Here is a 20,665-nt window from a genome sequence, read left to right as displayed (position 1 = left end):
GTAGTAGGTGAATATGGATTGGGGGTTAGAAATGAAAGAGGAAGCCGTCTGGTTGAATTTTGCACAGAGCATAACTTGATCATAGCTAACACTTGGTTCAAGAATCATAAAAGAAGGTTTTATACCTGGAAGAACCCTGGAGATACTAAAAGGTATCAGATAGATTATATAATGGTAAGACAGAGATTTAGGAACCAGGTTTTAAATTGTAAGACATTTCCAGGGGCAGATGTGGATTCTGACCACAATCAATTGGTTATGAACTGCAGATTGAAACTGAAGAAACTGGAAAAAGGTGGGAATTTAAGGAGATGGGACCTGGATAGACTGAAAGAACCATAGGTTGTAGAGAGTTTGAGCGAGAGCATTAGGGAACAATTGACAGGAATTTGGGAAAGAAATACAGTAGAAGAAGAATGGGTAGCTCTGAGGGATGAAGTAGTGAAGGCAGCAGACGATCAAGTAGGTAAAAAGACGAGGGCTAGTAGAAATCCTTTGGTAATAGAAGAAATATTGAATTTAATTGACGAAAGGAGAATGAGATCGACAGGAAGTGCAAAATGGCTAAGCAGGGATGGCTAGAGGACAAATGTAATGATGTAGAGGCTTGTCTCACTAGGTGTAAGATAGATCCTGCCTACAGGAAAATTAAAGAGACCTTTGGAGAGAAGAGAATCACTTGTATGAATATCAAGAGCTCAGATGGCAACCCAGTTCTAAGCAAAGAAGGGAAGACAGAGAGGTGGAAGGAGTATATAGAGGGTTTATACAAGGGCGATGTACTTGAGGACAATATTATGGAAATGGAAAAGGATGTAGATGAAGACGAAATGGGAGACAAGATACTGCGTGAAGACTTTGACAGAGCACTGAAAGACCTGAGTCGAAACAAGGCTCCGGGAGTAGATAACATTCCACTAGAACTACTGACAGCCTTGGGAGAGCCAGTCCTGACAAAACTCTACCATCTGGTGAGCAAAATGTATGAGACAGGCGATATACCCTCAGACTTCAAGAAGAATATAATAACTCCAATCTCAAAGAATGCAGGTGTTGACAGATGTGAAAATTACCGAACTATCAGTTTAATAAGTCACGACTGCAAAATACTAAAGCGAATTCTTTACAGACGAATGGAATAACTGGTAGAAGCGGACCTCTGGGAAGATCAGTTTGGATTCCATAGAAATGTTGGACCACGTGAGGCAATACTAACCTTACGACTTATCTTAGAAGCAAGATTAAGAAAAGGAAAACCTACGTTTCTAGCATTTGTAGACTTAGAGAAAGCTTTTGACAATGTTAACTGGAATAGTCTCTTTCAAATTCTGAAGGTGGCAGGGATAAATTACAGGGAGCGAAAGGCTGTTTACAATTTGTACAGAAACCAGATGGCAGTTATAAGAGTCGAGGGGCATGAAAGGGAAGCAGAGGATGGGAATGGTTTGAGACAGGGTTGTAGCCTCTCCCCGATGTTATTCAACCTGTATATTGAGCAAGCAGTAAAGGAAACAAAAGAAAAATTCGGAGTAGGTATTAAAATTCATGGAGAAGAAGTAAAAACTTTGAGGTTTGCCGATGACATTAAAATTCTGTCAGAGACAGCAAAGGACTTGGAAGAGCAGTTGAACGGAATGAACAGTGTCTTGAAAGGAGGATATAAGATGAACATTAACAAAAGCAAAACGAAGATAATGGAATGTAGTCAAATTAAATCGGGTGATACTGAGGGAATTAAATTAGGAAATGAGACAGTTAAAGTAGTAGAGGAGTTTTGCTATTTAGGGAGTAAAATAACTGATGATGGTCGAAGTAGAGAGGATATAAAATGTAGACTGGCAATGGCAAGGAAATCGTTTCTGAAGAAGAGAAATTTGTTAACATCGAGTATAGATTTAAGTGTCAGGAAGTCGTTTCTGAAAGTATTTGTATGGAGTGTAGCCATGTATGGAAGTGAAACATGGACGATAACTATTTTGGACAAGAAGAGAATAGAATCTTTCGAAATGTGGTGCTACAGAAGAATGCTGAAGATAAGGTGAATAGATCACGTAACTAATGAGGAGGTATTGAATAGGATTGGGGAGAAGAGAAGTTTGTGGCACAACTTGACTAGAAGAAGGGATCGGTTGGTAGGACATGTTTTGAGGCATCAAGGGATCACAGAAGAAGGGATCGGTTGGTAGGACATGTTTTGAGGCATCAGGGGATCACAAATGTAGCGTTGGAGGGCAGCGTGGAGGGTAAAAATCGTAGAGGGAGACCAAGAGATGAATACATTAAGCAGATTCAGAAGGATGTAGGTTGCAGTAGGCACTGGGAGACGAAGATGCTTGCACAGGGTAGAGTAGCATGGAGAGCTGCGTCAAACCAGTCTCAGGACTGTAGACCACAACAACGACGACATGATGAAAAAAAAAAAAAACCCCTGGTTGTAGATGAAATATTCAGGTCATTTTGTACTTGTGACGCCAAGTTTACGAATTTGATTTACCTACTCACGGTTGGTGGTCCCACACGAGAGTATCGACAGCCGTTGCCTTTCACGTTCTGAACTTCGGTCCTCACCACCCTTAAAAGCAGTGATGCGAGAGAATTGGCAACAGCTGATGTACCTCGCTATCCGTTCCATACAATGTTCCCTTTGTGCTGCAGTATTTAATCTAACAATGTCAGTGATATATTCATGCGGCAGATAACTCATTTGAATAATGTCTTTAATCGATTTTTATAAGGCCAGAAAAAAACCAATAACATAACCATAGACAAGTCCCCTGCTGATGCTGTCCCACAGACCGAATGTCATATCATGTTACTCATCAGTCTTCTGCTTAGATGTGCTAAAATTAGTTTGTTAATTTTACATTCTTGTCATTTTTATTTCTTTCAGCTGTCCCATAATGACGAACCAGCAGCATACGTTTTCCACATTGAGTTTATCAAGGAAGCCACTTGTATTACACTTGTAAGCAAAAATGACTCTCTTTAAATTACAACCAAATCGTCATACACTCCTGGAAATTGAAATAAGAACACCGTGAATTCATTGTCCCAGGAAGGGGAAACTTTATTGACACATTCCTGGGGTCAGATACATCACATGATCACACTGACAGAACCACAGGCACACAGACACAGGCAACAGAGCATGCACAATGTCGGCACTAGTACAGTGTATATCCACCTTTCGCAGCAATGCAGGCTGCTATTCTCCCATGGAGACGATCGTAGAGATGCTGGATGTAGTCCTGTGGAACAGCTTGCCATGCCACTTCCACCTGGCGCCTCAGGTGGACCAGCGTTCGTGCTGGACGTGCAGACCGCGTGAGACGACGCTTCATCCAGTCCCAAACATGCTCAATGGGGGACAGATCCGGAGATCTTGCTGGCCAGGGTAGTTAACTTACACCTTCTAGAGCTCGTTGGGTGGCACGGGATACATGCGGACGTGCATTGTCCTGTTGGAACAGCAAGTTCCCTTGCCGGTCTAGGAATGGTAGAACGATGGGTTCGATGACGGTTTGGATGTACCGTGCACTATTCAGTGTCCCCTCGACAATCACCAGTGGTGTACGGCCAGTGTAGGAGATCGCTCCCCACACCATGATGCCGGGTGTTGGCCCTGTGTGCCTCGGTCGTATGCAGTCCTGATTGTGGCGCTCACCTGCACGGCGCCAAACACACATACGATCATCATTGGCACCAAGGCAGAAGCGACTCTCATCGCTGAAGACGACACGTCTCCATTCGTCCCTCCATTCACGCCTGTCGCGACACCACTGGAGGCGGGCTGCACGATGTTGGGGCGTGAGCGGAAGACGGCCTAACGGTGTGCGGGACCGTAGCCCAGCTGCATGGAGACGGTTGCGAATGGTCCTCGCCGATACCCCAGGAGCAACAGTGTCCCTAATTTGCTGGGAAGTGGCGGTGCGATCCCCTACGGCACTGCGTAGGATCCTACGGTCTTGGCGTGCATCCGTGCGTCGCTGCGGTCCAGTCCCAGGTCGACGGGCACGTGCACCTTCCGCCGACCACTGGCGACAACATCGATGTACTGTGGAGACCTCACGCCCCACGTGTTGAGCAATTCGGCGGTACGTCCACCCGGCCTCCCGCATGCCCACTATACGCCCTCGCTCAAAGTCCGTCAACTGCACATACGGTTCACGTCCACGCTGTCGCGGCATGCTACCAGTGTTAAAGACTGCGATGGAGCTCCGTATGCCACGGCAAACTGGCTGACACTGACGGCGGCGGTGCACAAATGCTGCGCAGCTAGCGCCATCCGACGGCCAACACCGCGGTTCCTGGTGTATCCGCTGTGCCGTGCGTGTGATCATTGCTTGTACAGCCCTCTCGCAGTGTCCGGAGCAAGTATGGTGGGTCTGACACACCGGTGTCAATGTGTTCTTTTTTCCATTTCCAGGAGTGTATTTTTCGTGTAATATAGGGTGTCTCATAATGTTTTGACGATTTCAGATGTCAATAACAAGCGCTAAAATAAGAACACCGACAGCGGCGTCGTCAAGTAGTTGTGCGGAGTGTAAAATTTTATCCGATGTACAGTTGAATAACCACGTCATACTGGTAGAAGGAAATCGTGACCTTGCAGTGGACTGCTGTTCTCGCTACGACTAATCTGTCGTGCGCGTCGAACGCGCCTTTTGTAAGCGTGTCAAAATTCGTCTGCGATTTACAATTCCTGCTCGCTGTACAATATTTAATGCGGTAAGAAACTTCTGTGCAGCTGCCAGCGCATCGAATCGGAAGTCAACCGGCCGTCGGAAAACCTTCCGAACTCCCGAGAACATCGAACATGTGCGTAGCTGTTTGCAAGTAAGCCCTTGTCGTTCGTTATGATAACGTGCCCAAAGCATTCAACAGATGAAATTTCCAGAAGTCGTCCAACAGTTACGAAGGATGAGTTAAAAAACTGTGTGGAACGCCTCGAGTATTGTGCAGCCGCGAAGGGTCGTCATTTGTCCAATGTAGTAATACATAAGTAAACGTGAATGTATGCTGTACCTTGTGTAAAACATTCAGCTGTGTTTCGCCATTAGTTCGTGTGTAATTCAAATTTTAAATCGTCAAAACATTGTGAAACACCATGTACATTAATTGATTATTTTAATAAACGAGAAATTTTTTCTTGTGGTGTAAGGCGTGGTAGTCACTCAGATATCGAAATAGAGGAACGTATCTACAGGTGAAAGAAAAGTAGAGAGGGAAGCAAATATGGAATCAAACTACTGACGCTCAACACAAAGTTCCAACATTTTCCGTTCATAATTATGTGGAGTACAAGTTTCTTTAAGCTTAACCTGCAGTTCACTCCATAGCAAGAGTATATTTTTTGTAGCTTGTCTGTAATGTTCTAGGATAGTTAAAGAACCGTTTCTTTTGAACTCGTGTTTCCTCGTCACGATGTTACCAGTGTCACATGTGTCACTCACTACATTCACCGAAGTGCTTCGCAGACCTTCTCGACGCGATTCGTAATGCACAGTTTGTCGTTGTTTTGTGAACACTTTTCATGCAGAAAATTTCGAGCACCTACCTGATAGTCGGTCTGTCGGCCTTTGGCACGGATAACAGTGGCGACGAATCGTGGCATGGAAGCAATGAGACATTGGCAGGTCGCTGGAGGAAGCTGGCACCACACCTGCACACATAAGTCACCTCATTCCCGTAAGTTCCGGGGAGACGGGCGACGGGATCTGATGCCACGTTCAAAAGCATCCCAGATGTGTTCGATAGTTTACAGATCTGGCGAGTTGGGGGACAAGCACATCACATGGAACTCGCCACTGTGTTCCTCGAACCACTGCATCGTAATCCTGACCTTGTGACATGGCACACTATCTTATTGATAATACCGTCATGGCGACTTGCTCGAGCTCCACTGGATTCGTTGATTTTAGGCTCCCAAGAGCATAATGGAGCTGCCGCCAGCTTTTCTCTGTCCCGCAGTATAGATGTCAAGGAGCTGTTCCCCTCGAAGACGACATATCCGCGCCCTGCCGTCGGCATGATGAAGAAGGTACCGGAAGTCATCAGACCATGCAACGCTCTGTCACTGAGCCAACGTCCAGTGGCGATGGTAATGTACTCATTCCAGTCACAGTTGCCTATGTCGTGGTATTAACATTGACACATGTACGGGTCGTCGGCTGCGGAAGCCCAGCCTTAAGAGTGTTCGGTGCACTGTGTGTTCAGACACACTTGTACTCTGTCCGGCTTTAAAGTCTGATGATAGTTACGCCACAGTTCGTCGCCTGTCCTGTTTTACTAGTCTGTCCAGGTTCCAACGCCCGCCACATACAATGCCACGACATCTGGACATGATTTCGACCTGGTTTCGCCACGTGTTGAAGACACTTTTCACAGCACTTCTCGAAGGCCCAACAAGGCATGCAGTTCCCGAAACGCTCGTGCTGGGCCGCTGGGCCATCGCAGTCTGCCCTCCTTCACACTGACAAGTCGCGCTCTTTCCCCATTCTGCCCACGGACTGCACGCTCATTGATGCTACGTGCAACCTGTCTGTGTCTGGCTCGCAGTCATTCCTCGCCAGGCGACGCTGCTCTGGCCTGGAAGGATTTATGTCGGTAGCAGGTCGTAATGTTCTGGCTGCTCAGTGTACCTAGACGTCATATGTAAGGCGTAGTTAATTTTATGCCACATCCACGGACATCTTCAGGTTCCTTACGTCGTGATTTACTGCTGAGTGCCTGAGAGAAATAACGTGGACCTTAGGGCGCTGGTTTCTCTTTCAGACGAAGCAGGATTCACAACTAAATTCCCCGTCCACATACATGTGTCCAATGTTTCACCATTTCCGACATCCGACACACCCGTAGTGATGTCGTAGGTTGATTGGTTGGTTGGTTTGTGGGGTTAAAGGGACCAGACCGCTACGGTCATCGGTCCCTTTTTCCAAAAAACTAAAATCACCCACAGAGAATAAAAAACGAACAACAGAAAAAACGACAGATGACACAGGACAAGAGAGACTCAGACAGAGATCAGACAAATTAAAATCACACAGTGTGTGACGGTGGTTCGCCGACCATAGAGGTGAAAAAGGAAAAGCCCACCACCAAGACACATTAAAAACTCAGTTTAAAATCGTAGTCCAAATGCCAGAATCACTCAAAAAAACATAAACACTTAGATTAAATGATAAAATACCCCTGCCCGAATAAAACGCAAAACTAATTCCACCATGGCAGAGTCATTTGTTAAAAAGGCAGGAAACGTGTCAGGCAGCGCAAACGTCTGTCTCAGCACATGTAAAAGTGCTCAGTCCAACAAAATGTGGACCACCGTCAAAGCCGACCCGCATCGACATAGGGGCGGGTCCTCATGCACCAGTATAAAGCTGAGTGTCAAGCGGGTGTGGCCAATGCGGAGCCGGCAAAGGACTACTGAGCTCCTGTGAGTGGCTTACAGGGATGACAGCCACACAGTCGTCGTCTCCTTGATGGCACGGAGTTTGTTAGGGGTGGTCAGACCGCGCCATTCGGCGTCCCATAGTTCGAAAACTTTGCGGCGTAAGACAGCCTGCAAATCAGTCTCCGGGAGGCCAATGTCAAGGGTTGGTTCACTGGTGGCCTGTTTGGCCAGGTGGTCTATATGTTCATTTCCCGGGATACCGACATGACGGGGGGTCCACACAAAGACCAAAGAGCGGCTGCAATGGGCAAGAGTATGCAGGCACTCCTGGACAGCCATCACCAGACGAGAGATAGGGAAGCACTGGTCGATAGCTCGTAAACTGCTCAGGGAGTCGCTGCAGATAACGAAGGACTCACCTGAGCAGGAGCGGATATACTCTAGGGCACGAGAGATGGCGACCAGCTCAGCAGTGAACACGCTGCAGCCAGACAACAATGAATGTTGTTCAGGATGGTCCCCTAGATTTAAAACATAACCGACACGACCAGCCACCATCGAACCGTCAGTGTAAACAAAGCCAGAGCCCTGATACATGGCGAGGATGGAATAAAAGCGGCGGCGGAAGGCCTTCGGAGGGACTGAATCCTTTGGGCCCTGTGCCAATTCGAGCCGAAGGCTAGGCCGAGGAACACACCACAGGGGTGTACGCAAAGGGGCCCAGAAAGGACGTGGAAAAGGGAAAACCCCAAGCCCAGAGAGAAGGTCTTTGAGGCGGACCGCTATCGTACAACCTGACTGGGGCCGACGTTCTGGCAGATGGACGACCGATTGCAGGAACAGAAGACGATAATTTGGATGCCCGGGCAAGCTAAAAACGTGGCCAGCATAAGCGGCCAGTAAATGTTGGCGCCGTAACTGCAGTGGAGGGACACCTGCCTCCACAAGTATGCTGTCCACAGGACTGGTCCGGAAAGCACCAGTCACAAGGCGTATCCCGCTGTGAAGGATTGGGTCCAGCACCCGCAACTCCAAAGGGGATGATGAACTGTAAGGCAGGCTCCCATAATCCAGACGAAACTGGATTAACACCTGGTAGAGCCGTAAGAGAGTAGATCGGTCGGCGCCACAGCCAGTGCGGCTCAAGCATCGTAGAGCATTTAGATTCCACCAACACATCTATTTAAGCTGCTGAATATGAGGCATCCAAGTCAACTGGGCACCAAAAACCACTCCCAAAAACCTATGAGTCTCCACCACAGCAAGAAGTTTGCCGTCAAGATAAAGCCGCGGCTCTGGGTGTACAGTGCGCCGCCGGCAGAAATGCATAACGCAGGTCTTGGCTGCCGAAAACTGGAAGCCATGCGCCACAGCCCAAGAGTGCGCCTTGCGGATAGCGCCATGCAGCTGACGTTCAGCAGCTGCAATGCCAACAGAGCTGTAGTAAAGGCAGAAGTCGGCAGCATTCAAGGACGCTGAGACAGACATTCCCACCACCGCAGCGAGCCCGTTAATTGCTATTAAAAACAGTCAGACACTTAGCGCAGATCCCTGTGGCACCCCGTTCTCCTGAACGCGGGAGGAACTATGGGAGGATGCGACTTGCACGCGGAAGCTTCGATGCGACAGAAAATACCGGATGAAAATCGGCAGTGGACCCCATGCAGCGTTGAAAGGATGTGATGACGCCATGTCGTGTCTTACGCCTTCCGAATGTCGAAAAAGACAGCGACCAGGTCCTGACGACGGCAAAGGCAGTACGGATGGCTGACTCCAGGCTCAGCAGATTGTCAGCGGCGGAGCGGCCTTTATGGAACCCACCCTGAGACTGAGCCAGAAGGCCACGAGACTCCAGTACCCTATTCAACCACCGGCTCACCATCCGTTCAAGCAACTTGCAAAGAACGTTGGTGAGGCTAATGGGACGGTAGCTGTCCACCTCCAAAGGGTTCTTGCCAGGTTTCAAAACGGGGATAACAATACTTTCCCACCACTGCGACGGAAACTCACCCTCCACCCAAATACAGTTGTAAACGTCGAGGAGGCGTCGCTGGCAGTCCACTGAAAGGTGTTTCAGCATCTGACAGTGGATTAGATCTGGCCCAGGAGCTGTATCAGGACAAGCGGCTAGGGCACTGTGAAATTCACACTCAGTAAATGGAACATTCTAGGATTCAAGATGTTGTGTGCGAAACGAAAGGCTTCGGCGTTCCATCCACTCTTTAATAGAGCGGAAGGCCATTGGGTAATTCGCCGAAGCGTAACAGAGCAAAATGCTCTGGAAGGAGGTTTGCAATTACGGTGGAGTCTGTACAAACTGCTCTATTCAGGGAGAGCGCAGGGGCGCTGACAGGGGTCCGATACCCCTAGAGGCGTCGAATCTTGGCCCAGACCTGCGATGGAGTGACGTGGAGTCCAATGGTGGACACATACCGCTCCCAGCACTCCTGCTTGCGTTGGTGGATATGGCGGTGGGCCGGCGCACGTAGCCGCTTGAAGCCAATGAGGTGTTCAATGGAGGGATGTCGCTTGTGACGCTGGAGCGCCGGGCTGTGAAGAGAGTTAAGGACATAGATGCAGACGCGACCAGACACCCTTTCATAAGCTGCCCAGTTCTTATAATAACCCCGATAGCCACGGAGGGCGGGGGTTCGCATTGCTGGATACCAAGTTTCCTGAAGAGCAATGCAAAAGAAAGGGTGAAGGCTGATATGTTGTCGGAGCTCAGCTAGATGGTGGAAGAAACCACTGCAGTTCCACTGGAGGATGATATTGTCCATGACTGAGAAAGGCGTGAAGGGACTGGGAAGGCAGACTACGGCACTGGGTCACCTGCTTCCTCCGACGGAGCACCTGTGCTAGTGCTATCCATTGTGTCTGAGGGACCGGTGAGATTGAGGTCCTCAGCAGGCGCCAGAATCTCCACCTCGTCCTCAGACGCAGAGCTTGTAGGAAGCGGTGGGACGGGTGCCACCGCAATGTCGTTGTTCTTGGGGACTTACTTCTTTTTCTGCTTCTCTCGCTGTGCCTTTGGTGGTACAGGCTTGGAGGGCTTCACTGGGTCAGTCTCAGGGACGGACGACGACCGTGAGGCCCTACAACCAGGGACTGGTGGTTGTTTCAGCCACTTGTGGGTGTCTGCTTTTCTGCTGGTCGGAACTCGCGAAGGGAGGTCCCCAAGGGACCCCTTCCTGGCGATAGTAGCCGAAGAAGACTTGCTCTTCTCTGGCTGGGAAGGGGGAACTGCTGTCCCCGATCGTTGGGGGCAGTGGTGTTGCTCCTGAAGTAGATGGAGCACAAGCAACAGGGTGTGAAGCGCCCCCCACAATCAAGGGGGCTGGTGGATTCTGACCGATCATAGATCCATCCGTATGGGATGACAGGAGCTGGGAGAACCGTCGTTGCAGCAGCGGTGTATGTTGATGTCATTGGCACAGGATGGAGCCTCCCATATTTCCGTCTAGCCTTGGAGTAGGTCAGGCGGTCCAGGGTCTTATATTCCATTCTTTCTGGAATATCCTACAGTCCGGCGAGCAGGGGGAATGGTGTTCTCCACAGTTAACACAGATGGGAGGAGGAGCACATGGAGTAGGGATGCGAAGGACGCCCACAATCTCGACATGTGATGCCGGAAGTACAGCGGGATGACATGTGCCTGAACTTCCAGCATTTAAAACACCTCATTGGAGGAGGGATACATGGCTTCACATCACATCGGTATACTATCACCTTGACCTTTTCACCTTCGAAGGCCAAGATGACGGCACCGGTCGCTACCTGATTACCCCTCATACCCCGATGGACGCGCCGGACGAAGTGAACACTTCGTCGTTCTAAATTGGCGCGCAGTTCATTGTCAGACTGCAGAAGACGATCCCTGTGGAATATAATACCCTGGACCATGTTTAAACTTATATGGGGAGTGATGGTGACGGAAACATCCCCCAACTTGTCACACATGAGCAACCTCCGTGACTGGGTAGGGGATTCTGTTTTGATGACAACCAACCCAGAGCGCATTTTGTACAAGCCCTTCATCTCCCCGAACTTGTCCTCTAAATGCTCCACAAAAAACTGGGGCTTGGTCGACATAAATGATTCGCCATCAACTCGCCTACACACAAGGTACCGGGGTGAATAATCTCCACTGCCTTCTTGAGCTGTATATCCCTCCCATGGAGTGGCCAGGGAGGGAAATGATCTCTGATCAAATATCTTTCCATTGAGATTAAACCTCGATCGCTTAGAGACTGCTGGTAGAGGCCCACCAGCGAGAGATGATGTACCACACTTCAATGTGGGTCATCCGCCCTGATGCCACCCACTCCAACCAGGGCCTCTCCCCACAGGCGCCACCCAGCCACAGCAAAGACCACCTGGCAGGATGGCCTTTGCTGGGAGACTCGATGCCCCAAAGGGATAGGCATCTACTCCTTGGCACACATGGTGAGGTAGCAGCTCAGGCATAAGCAGTGCGATCCCTGTGTAGTCAGGGGGCTACCACCAAGAGGGTACATGACGACCCCACCACAACAGACTGGCTACCGTACTGGAAGTCGGGTGTCGAAATATCCATGTACATCATGAGGGCAAAGATGGAAGTGCACAATGGAGGGGATGTATGCTACCTGGAACACACTGCAGTGGATGTGGCCAGAAGTTCGATGTAAGTGAACTCCAGGACAATATCGGGTGTGCCAGATCTTAGGGCAAGATGGATTTAAGATGCACCACGTAAGTCGTCCTTCCCCAAGTGGTACGCACTGATGGAAAATTTGGAAAGGTAGAGGTCAAACCCCGTAGGGGACCATCACATTATAGGCCGAAACAGTTGAGACTCCTTTTAGTCGCCTCTTACGACAGGCAGGAATACCGTGGGCCTATTCTTACCACCAAACCCGCAGGAGGGATAGTGATGTCTCCAATCACAAATGGCATTCTTGTTCATCCGGTTTTGAAGCAAATATTTATGAACATACATAAAGTGTATTAGCTCGTCCAGCTGTTTTACACACAAAATACAATGGAAGTCCATCATTACAATAACAAGATCTGGTATAGAATGAAGCTTTCAAGGCTGGTGTTGTCATCACTTAACACTTCCGGGCTGAGATGCCGTGGTCCATACATGAGACTCTCCCCTGACTTTTCGCCTTCGACTGTGACAATCGGCGAACTGCAGTTGGCTGATTGTCCTCAGAGGATGCCTTCCGCAGTCGAAGGCGTAACGTCAGGGGAGAGTCTCATGTACAGTGAAAGGTCTCTTTGGATTCCTTTCATGTTAATTTCTTAAATTTGTTGTCATTTACGGCATACATTCCACTTCTAAATTTACTGTGGTGATTCTGACTATCTGGGAGGAGACTGAGCAGTGGAATGTGTTACTTTTTCACATAAACAAGAACGATCTGTCGCACTACTACACTTTAAAACACAGTTTTTATGTAAGTCATGTCACACAGTCTCATACGGAACCTACATCCGCTTACTTTTATAAACTGTATATAATAAGATACTGCCATCCCCCTTCCCTGCTGTGTGAAAATCGAATGAGCAACTGTATTTCTAGTTGCATGCTTGATGGTAGCAGACAAGCCTGTCTGCTAGAAAACAGTAGGACCAACGTCGGAACAGATAGCTACGCTTTCTAAAAGCAAAGAGGTTTCTATTCTTAGTATGGTCCTGTCTGTCCCTTGTCATGTTGGTATAGGAAGCTGCCTCTCTGGTTACTTCCGTTTGTATCTGTGAAGCACACTCGTTAGGGGCCCAGGCAGACGGTCCGTGGCGAGCGTCTGAAGTGGTAAGATCTCCGGCTAAGCGCGTCTCTGCTAAGTCCGTAGGACAATGGATTTCTTAAGTTCAGCCTAGCTGAAAATTTAATCACCTTTATTTCAGGTTTAGATCTAAGATATCTAATGTTATCTTAAATTGCAACGCAATGTAATTCGAGTGTGAAGTTCAGAATATCTTCCAGTAGTTGCTTTGTCACTACTTTGTGAGTAAAGTGGAACAACATGTGGATGATCTATAACTCTAACTATGATCATCAATCTTAAATGCAAATGTGAGTGAGATTATAATGTCTCGTCTGGACAATATTTTTCAATATAGCAACTTTTATTTATGCTAAACCCACGTGGGGTGTACTTTGTGAGACCAGTACCACGTGCTTATACAATTGTTTGACCCATCAGGTTAATAGTAAGACGATAGTAACTAGTTCGAGGTTTTTCTTTTGTAATTTGTGTTTCGATGTAATTTATTTTAACTATCCAAATTATTGAGGAGTTACACTCTTTGTGTAAACCAAGTTGACCACGTCAAGCATATAGTGTAATCATCAAAGTAGCCCTCCGCTATTGTTTTCGGGAAGATTTCACAGAGAGTTAGTATGAATTTAGTATACCAGTGTGTGGTAATTTCATGATGGACAGGATTGCGCTACGAACGTTACTTCTTTGGGTAAAAAATGAATTGTTTGGTTGTGGTTAATTACCTCTTGCATATGTTTCAACGTTCTTCATGTGTTATTTTATGAATGCAGTGTTGTATGCAGTCTCCCAATCTTGGCTCCATATTTGATGTGTTCTGTAAGATTACAAACTCTCATTTTCACAATCCTAAATAAGGCACCAGTTTAGTTATGAATCAAGTTTAACATGCTGAAATTTTAACGGAACAATGATCAATGTTAACATAAATGTCCAAATATAAACTGATTTATTTATTTTTATTTAAATTGTCTATATATATATATATATATATATATATATATATATATATATATATATATATATGTATATATATATATATATATATATATCACCGGTTGTCGTAAGATGACTACTAAAAGATTATAATTAATGTTAGTCTGGTTGGGAATTTGGTAAGCTAGACTGGATACCTGGTGAAACAGTTGCTCAGTAATGCAAGGTTAACTTCCCCAGATAACTCACAGCTGTTAACCCGCTTTTATTGTCTTCAATATCAGCACCGCTTTCAGAACAAATTAATGCATCAACTTTACAACAGACCAAGGCACCTAAGCCCAGAGGTGTTAAGTGATGATAACAAGACCTATATTCTTGGCTGTCTCGATTCTGGACTACACTTCATCTGATCAGCCACCAATTCAACACCAGTTTGTGGAAGTAGGACTTGGTTACACCTTTATCACGGTCATTCTACCGTTCTCGATCATACTGATATTAATTTTGAGAGAAAATGCAGAACCATGAGGTCCTTCTAAGTATGCATAACTTACACTGACGAACATGTTAATAAGATCCTCCCTTCCCATATGACAGTGTGCCAGATGGCACTGGCTGCTTAGTCTCAACTGCCCTCTTGTCTGCTTCTTCGACTTTAGGCATGAGGTGCACGTCACTAGTATTGGGGCAATGGGGGTTCTGCACCACTCTGCATTGTTGATAGATGTATGCAAGATGGCGGCGATGACGTCTTCCAAGATGGCGGCGTGTAGACTTGGCGACAGCGTATGAAGTCATCCAAGATGGTGGCTGTGAAGTCATTCAAGATGGTGGATATTGGTGGGAAGATAGGTCAATTGGACATCCTAATCTAACCCCCCCCCCCCCTCCCCTCCCACAGAAAAATGGCGGAAAGTTCAAATTACAGTAGGATAATATGTCACACCACGGTTATCTCTACTAACCTAAGAAAAACCGCAAAAGATAGGTCACTTGGGCTGCCTCCACTAAGCTAAGTCATCTGACCACCAGCTCTTCCTAGGAACTGGCGCCAAGTTTCAATTTTGGCGGTGAAGAAAGGTCAATTGGGATTTCACTACGAGCCTAAGAAAATTGAGGGAAACAAAGGTCACCTGCACTAACCTAAGTCACCTGACCGCCACCTCATCCTAGGGATTGGTGGGAAAAGGACTCAGCCTCCACTGGGCTGGTGGAGAGAGAAAGAAATGTACGTCATTTATTTTGGGACATAGGTGGAAACATCTCATAAGTTTTTCTTGCGATTGCTACCACCGTGTGGTAGAAAGAGAGATGTAATCGGTTAGATGGTAAGAAAAAGTCTCGATTTCAACACCTATGTCAGAAGCTGTCATGGTTCTACAGGTGCACGCAAGTATCCATGTTAAAAGTGACACTTGCTTTATAAATCGAGGTACGACATTACCTCTGAATGAGGTGGTTCTTGTATCTGGACAAATAGCGAGACAGTGATTGCTGGAACGTATATTATCAGAACAGCACTCCAGTTACAAGTAGCCCACGATGAAGCCTCGTTATAAAATCGCTGAATTTTGAAAGTGATTCGGCTAAGGGACATGGAATCTCAGCGGTGTTTGCGACTTCCTCACACTGCCCCAGCTGGATATTTCTATAGTACTTGCAACATATTCTGACTCGACACCATATCATAGGTTCTGCGATATATCCACTGAGCTATAGGCAATGACTGATTGAGGAGGAACACAAACAGTGGTAGTAGATGATGTGCTGATTGAGGTCGTAAGAAAATGTACACTAGCTTCTCAGATCTCTAGTGTTACACTATCTGCTAGAAATGATCTCCATTATTTGGAATCAAGTCCTTCCATTCAACCACATAACGGCCTCGGATCGCACTCACAAGTGAATCATATTTCTGGAACTCTCATATCTCGAAGCGACTCACCTTTCTCGAACCTGTCTGCTACAGTAAAATTCCAACCTGATTTTAGTCAGCGCCCTACGCATCTTGCAACTGCTCCCATTTAGAAAGCTTTGCGCATGTGATGTTTGCAGTTTAAGTCAGAACTGTGCAGAAGTCAGAGAAAGACATATCCGCCACCTTTTCAACTTGTGTAGAAACAGAGAGACCTGAGTCAGTGCAACAGGAGCGTGTTTTGACCATTCGGTGGAAATGTGGGCATTGTGATGTGTCTCCAAACTGGATACAGATACTATAACCTGAAGGAGATCTGCGTCCATTCACGTCTATCTCCGCAAGACGCTATCATCGTCATTCTGTACCAACCAACAGAGGAAAATTGCGAACTATAAAAGCTCCACTAACTTCATCCAATATAGAACTCACCTAGGTACCGTTGCTAGCGCGATGACGCATAGCTGCAATATGGGTCCAGAGAAGAGAGAGAGAGAGAGAGAGAGAGAGAGAGAGAGAGAGCACACACGAGTTGTTACGATGCATTACGCCTCCTGATCAATGCATTTGGGCTAGGTGTTTGCAGCTGTACCACATTTAAAAGCAATTTTATAACACAGAACAAGAGGCTATGTCATGATCGCAAGGATAGATGTGTCATAAAAGTCCACAGAATTGCGAAAAATGACGAGGGAATAGGTCTAAGTTGACCGAGTATACACCGAAATGCGGGGAAATTAAGGAAGTACTTACGTATCTTCTGGTTCGCCTTGAACAATTTGTACATGGGAACAAGTATGCGGCAACAAGAGGAATTCGAGAAAACGTCGACATCGAAACGAAGGGAATCAGGGAGGCAGTCAATTTTTTTCTGCCGAGTCCGCATTATACTGTATGTCTATTGAGATACCAGTGATACACGCGAGTTGACTACTGTATTTGATGCTTTTCAGGAGTACAGAGAGCCACTCACCTCTAAACTTACTTGCATCTGCGTTAAAGGAAAACAGAGTGAGGACGGGGTGATCGATTGAGATGGAGCTGTAACGAGGTACGATTTAATGGTTGACTGATGCGTTCTAGAGAAGGAGGAGTTGCTGCAGGTCAATTTCTCCAGTATTCTGTGCAGATGCGTCAGTAGCGTGAGAGAGCCTGTGTTCTACTCGTATGTAGCCACCTTTTCTGTATGTGGTTTAAAGCACTGTCTACTTGCGATCGTTAACGGTAAACCTGTCGGTCACCAGAGGACTTCCATCTCATGTGTGATGAAACATCCTCTAAACTAACCTTGATTTATGCAATGTACTCCATCCCTCCTGTCCCCTCTTGGGTGTAAAAAAGAGACTTCAGCGTCATAACTAAGTTAGCGATAGGTGCTTGTGAGGCGCTGCAATCCCAGTTTACACATTTGCGTGACAGATGTGCTGTTTACAGAGTTACTGACGGAATGACTTGTAATTTTCACATGTCGGACGCAGCTGCTATGCGTTTATCTGTGTCTTTCTAGGAGGTATCCCCCGTTACTAACAAATCATTTTATATAGGCCTGGTGCAGGCATCATATAATTTCTGAACCGTGATCGGACAGTATACGTCCCCGGAAAGCTATATTTTACTCGTGTCACGCAGAGTGAATGTTTTACAGAAGTAACTTTTTTGGTTTATGGTTCGATAGTTTATCGTAGAGAAACCGGGAAGAAGGATGAATGTCATGGCCTTGAAATATATTTCTTACATTGGAATATTAACAGCGCTAAATTCCATACGACTGATAGCTCGGAAACTCAGGCGATCTAACATTCATTATAGCCCGTTTTAAGTGCAGATCATTGTAGCCCTAGGAGTGTGTGTGTTTATGTTCTCTCTTACCAATACCTTCCAGGTACCGGTCGTAGACTGTAGACCAATACTTTAGAGTTGATAGCTTTGTTGATTTAGTTAAAAATGCGTCGAACTCTATCCGTCTGGAGCTCCATCGCACATAAAAATCATTCGTTTCTTGTTCTTCTTAACCGTCTGCTATTACATCACGACACTTTGAAATCTGTTACTATTCATCGATAAGGAGTGCTAAGCTCCACGACATAGGCGTATCTCGAGAAATCACATGCACTTGGATGGCTGAGAACTCGGAAGGCTCCATTCATTCACGAGACGTGGAGTGTAGCGGTCTTCCTCTGGACGGCTGCAGATTAATTCAGTAACGGTGCTGCAGGGTGGGTTGGTCAATGACAGTGTGAGGAGGGTCTATCACACTCTAATTTTACCATAAGACAGCGAGAATGCTTTGTGACTCCCATACGCACAGAGATAGATCGTGTATTAAGTACTATGCTCGAATGTTAAAAATATGTGGAGCACTGTCTCGCATACTTTGATGATTTCTATTTTGGAGAATTGACAATGAATGGACATACTGTGCAGTCATCTATCCAAATTCGCGATGATACTCGCAAAGTGGGGAAGGGGCAGTTTAGCTATTATACTGAAATTGACAAACATCCTGTCACATCATTGGTCGGTGTTGAAATTACTGTAAAATTGTTCGCACTATCAAATGTAATGCTTATTATTAGAGTTTATCGATGGTGTCCTTTCATCCCATCTGTGCACTGGCACTCTTTTGGTTACCACTTAATGATTGATATCGCTTGTTTGAGTTGGGGAAAAATGTTTTGGTGGATGGACAGCACCTTCTGGGGTGGATAGCACCGAAACAGTGATCGATTACTTAACTTCAATGCGATGAATCAGTCGACATGGAACGTAGAATCATCAGTTATTCCGTGGGTATGACAGATGAGTTTAAATGTAGTTTGGAAAGCTACATCCAACGCTGTAAATCTCTTTTATTTAAAATCATCCATTGTTTGTGGCGTGTTATGGTAGCCACAGTACAATATGATCTACGCCATGTGATGTCTAGTTTTCTGCGAGAGGCCATGGATCAGAGCATCTTAATTTCAGTTTGGGACCTGACATAAAGATCGAAGTTGTGGGAGAGAAACAAAATGTATGACAGTGAACAAAGTTTGTTAGAAAACAATGTTTCAAACAACATCACAGGGTCACAGGGAGCGTCTCTTGCGACTTAACAGTATAGCCTATGGTATACAGTCATCCTCCTATAGTACAGGTGATGAAAACTTAAACTGCCCTCTGTAATGGATCAAACGCTGTATACTTGATAGGATCGTCCTGCATCGGCTACAGCAGCAGTTTGCCAGGTAAATTCTATGAGAGACGGGGTGTTCCGTTAGGAATGCTTTTCTGGGAAGCAATGCAACAACTTTCTCTCACGCCACCGAGCGAGGTAGCGCAGTGGTTAGCACACTGGACTCGCATTCGGGAGGACGACGGTTCAATCCCGTCTCCAACCATCCTGATTTAGGTTTTCCGTGATTTCCCTAAATCGTTTCAGGCAAATGCCCGGATGGTTCCTTTGAAAATGCACTGCCGATTTCATTCCCAATCCTTCCCTAACCCGAGCTTGCGCTCCGTCTCTAATGACCTCGTTGTCGACGGGACGTTAAACACTAACTACCTACCTACCTACCTCTCTCACGCCGCGCGGGACTAGCCGAGCGGTCTAAGGTGCTGCAGTCATGGACGTGCAGCTGATCCCAGCAGAGGTTCGACTCCTCCCTCAGGCATGGGTGTGTGTGTTTGTCCTTAGGATAAGTAGTGTGTAAGCTTAATGACTGATGACCTTAAAATTAAGTCCCATAAGATTTCACACACATTTGAACATTTTTTGAACTCTCTCTCACTACACTGGACCCATATCGCAGCTATGCGCCATTGTGCTAGCAATGGTGCCTAGGTGAGTTCTATATTGAATGAAGTTAGTGGAGCTTTTATAGTTCGTAATTTTTCTCTGTTGGTTGGTTCAGAATAACGATGATAGCATGTTGGGGAGATAGATGTGAATGGACGCAGATCTGCTTCAGATTGTAGTATCTGTATCCAGTTTGGAGGCACATCACAATGCCCACATTTCCACCGAATGGTCAAAACACGCTCCTGTTGCACTGACTCAGGTCTTTCTGTTTCTACACAGATTGAAAAGGTGGCGGATATGTCTTTCTCTGACCTCTGCTCAGTTCTGACTTGAATTGGAACGATCACATTAGCAAAGCTGTCGAAATGGTAGCAGTCGCAAGATGCGTAGGGAGCTGACTAAAACCAGATGGAATTTTACTATAGCATAAAGGTATGAGAAAGGTGACTCACTTTGAGATGTGTGACTGTCAGGAATATGATTGACTTGTGGGTGTGAGCTGACGCAGGTATGTGGTTGAATGGAAAGACTTGATTCCAAATAACGGACATCATTTCTAGCAGATGATCTGAGATCTGAAATGCTAGTGTACATTTTCTTATGACCTCAATCAGCACGTCATCTACTACTACTGTTTGTGTTCCTCCTCAATCAGTCATCAGCTATAGCTCAGTGGATATGTCGCAGAACCTCTAATGTGGTATCAAGTCAGAATAAATTACAAGTACTATAGAAATATCCAGCTGGGGCGGTGTGAGGGAGCTGCAATTACTACTTACATTCCACGTCCATTAGCCAAATCGCTTTCAAAATTCACCAATTTTATAATGAGGTTGCATCGTGGGCTACATGTAACTGTAGTGCTG

Source organism: Schistocerca americana, chromosome 5, assembly GCF_021461395.2.
Source record: "Schistocerca americana isolate TAMUIC-IGC-003095 chromosome 5, iqSchAmer2.1, whole genome shotgun sequence".
Taxonomy (NCBI): domain Eukaryota; kingdom Metazoa; phylum Arthropoda; class Insecta; order Orthoptera; family Acrididae; genus Schistocerca; species Schistocerca americana.
Note: the sequence above shows the minus strand (reverse complement) of the source record.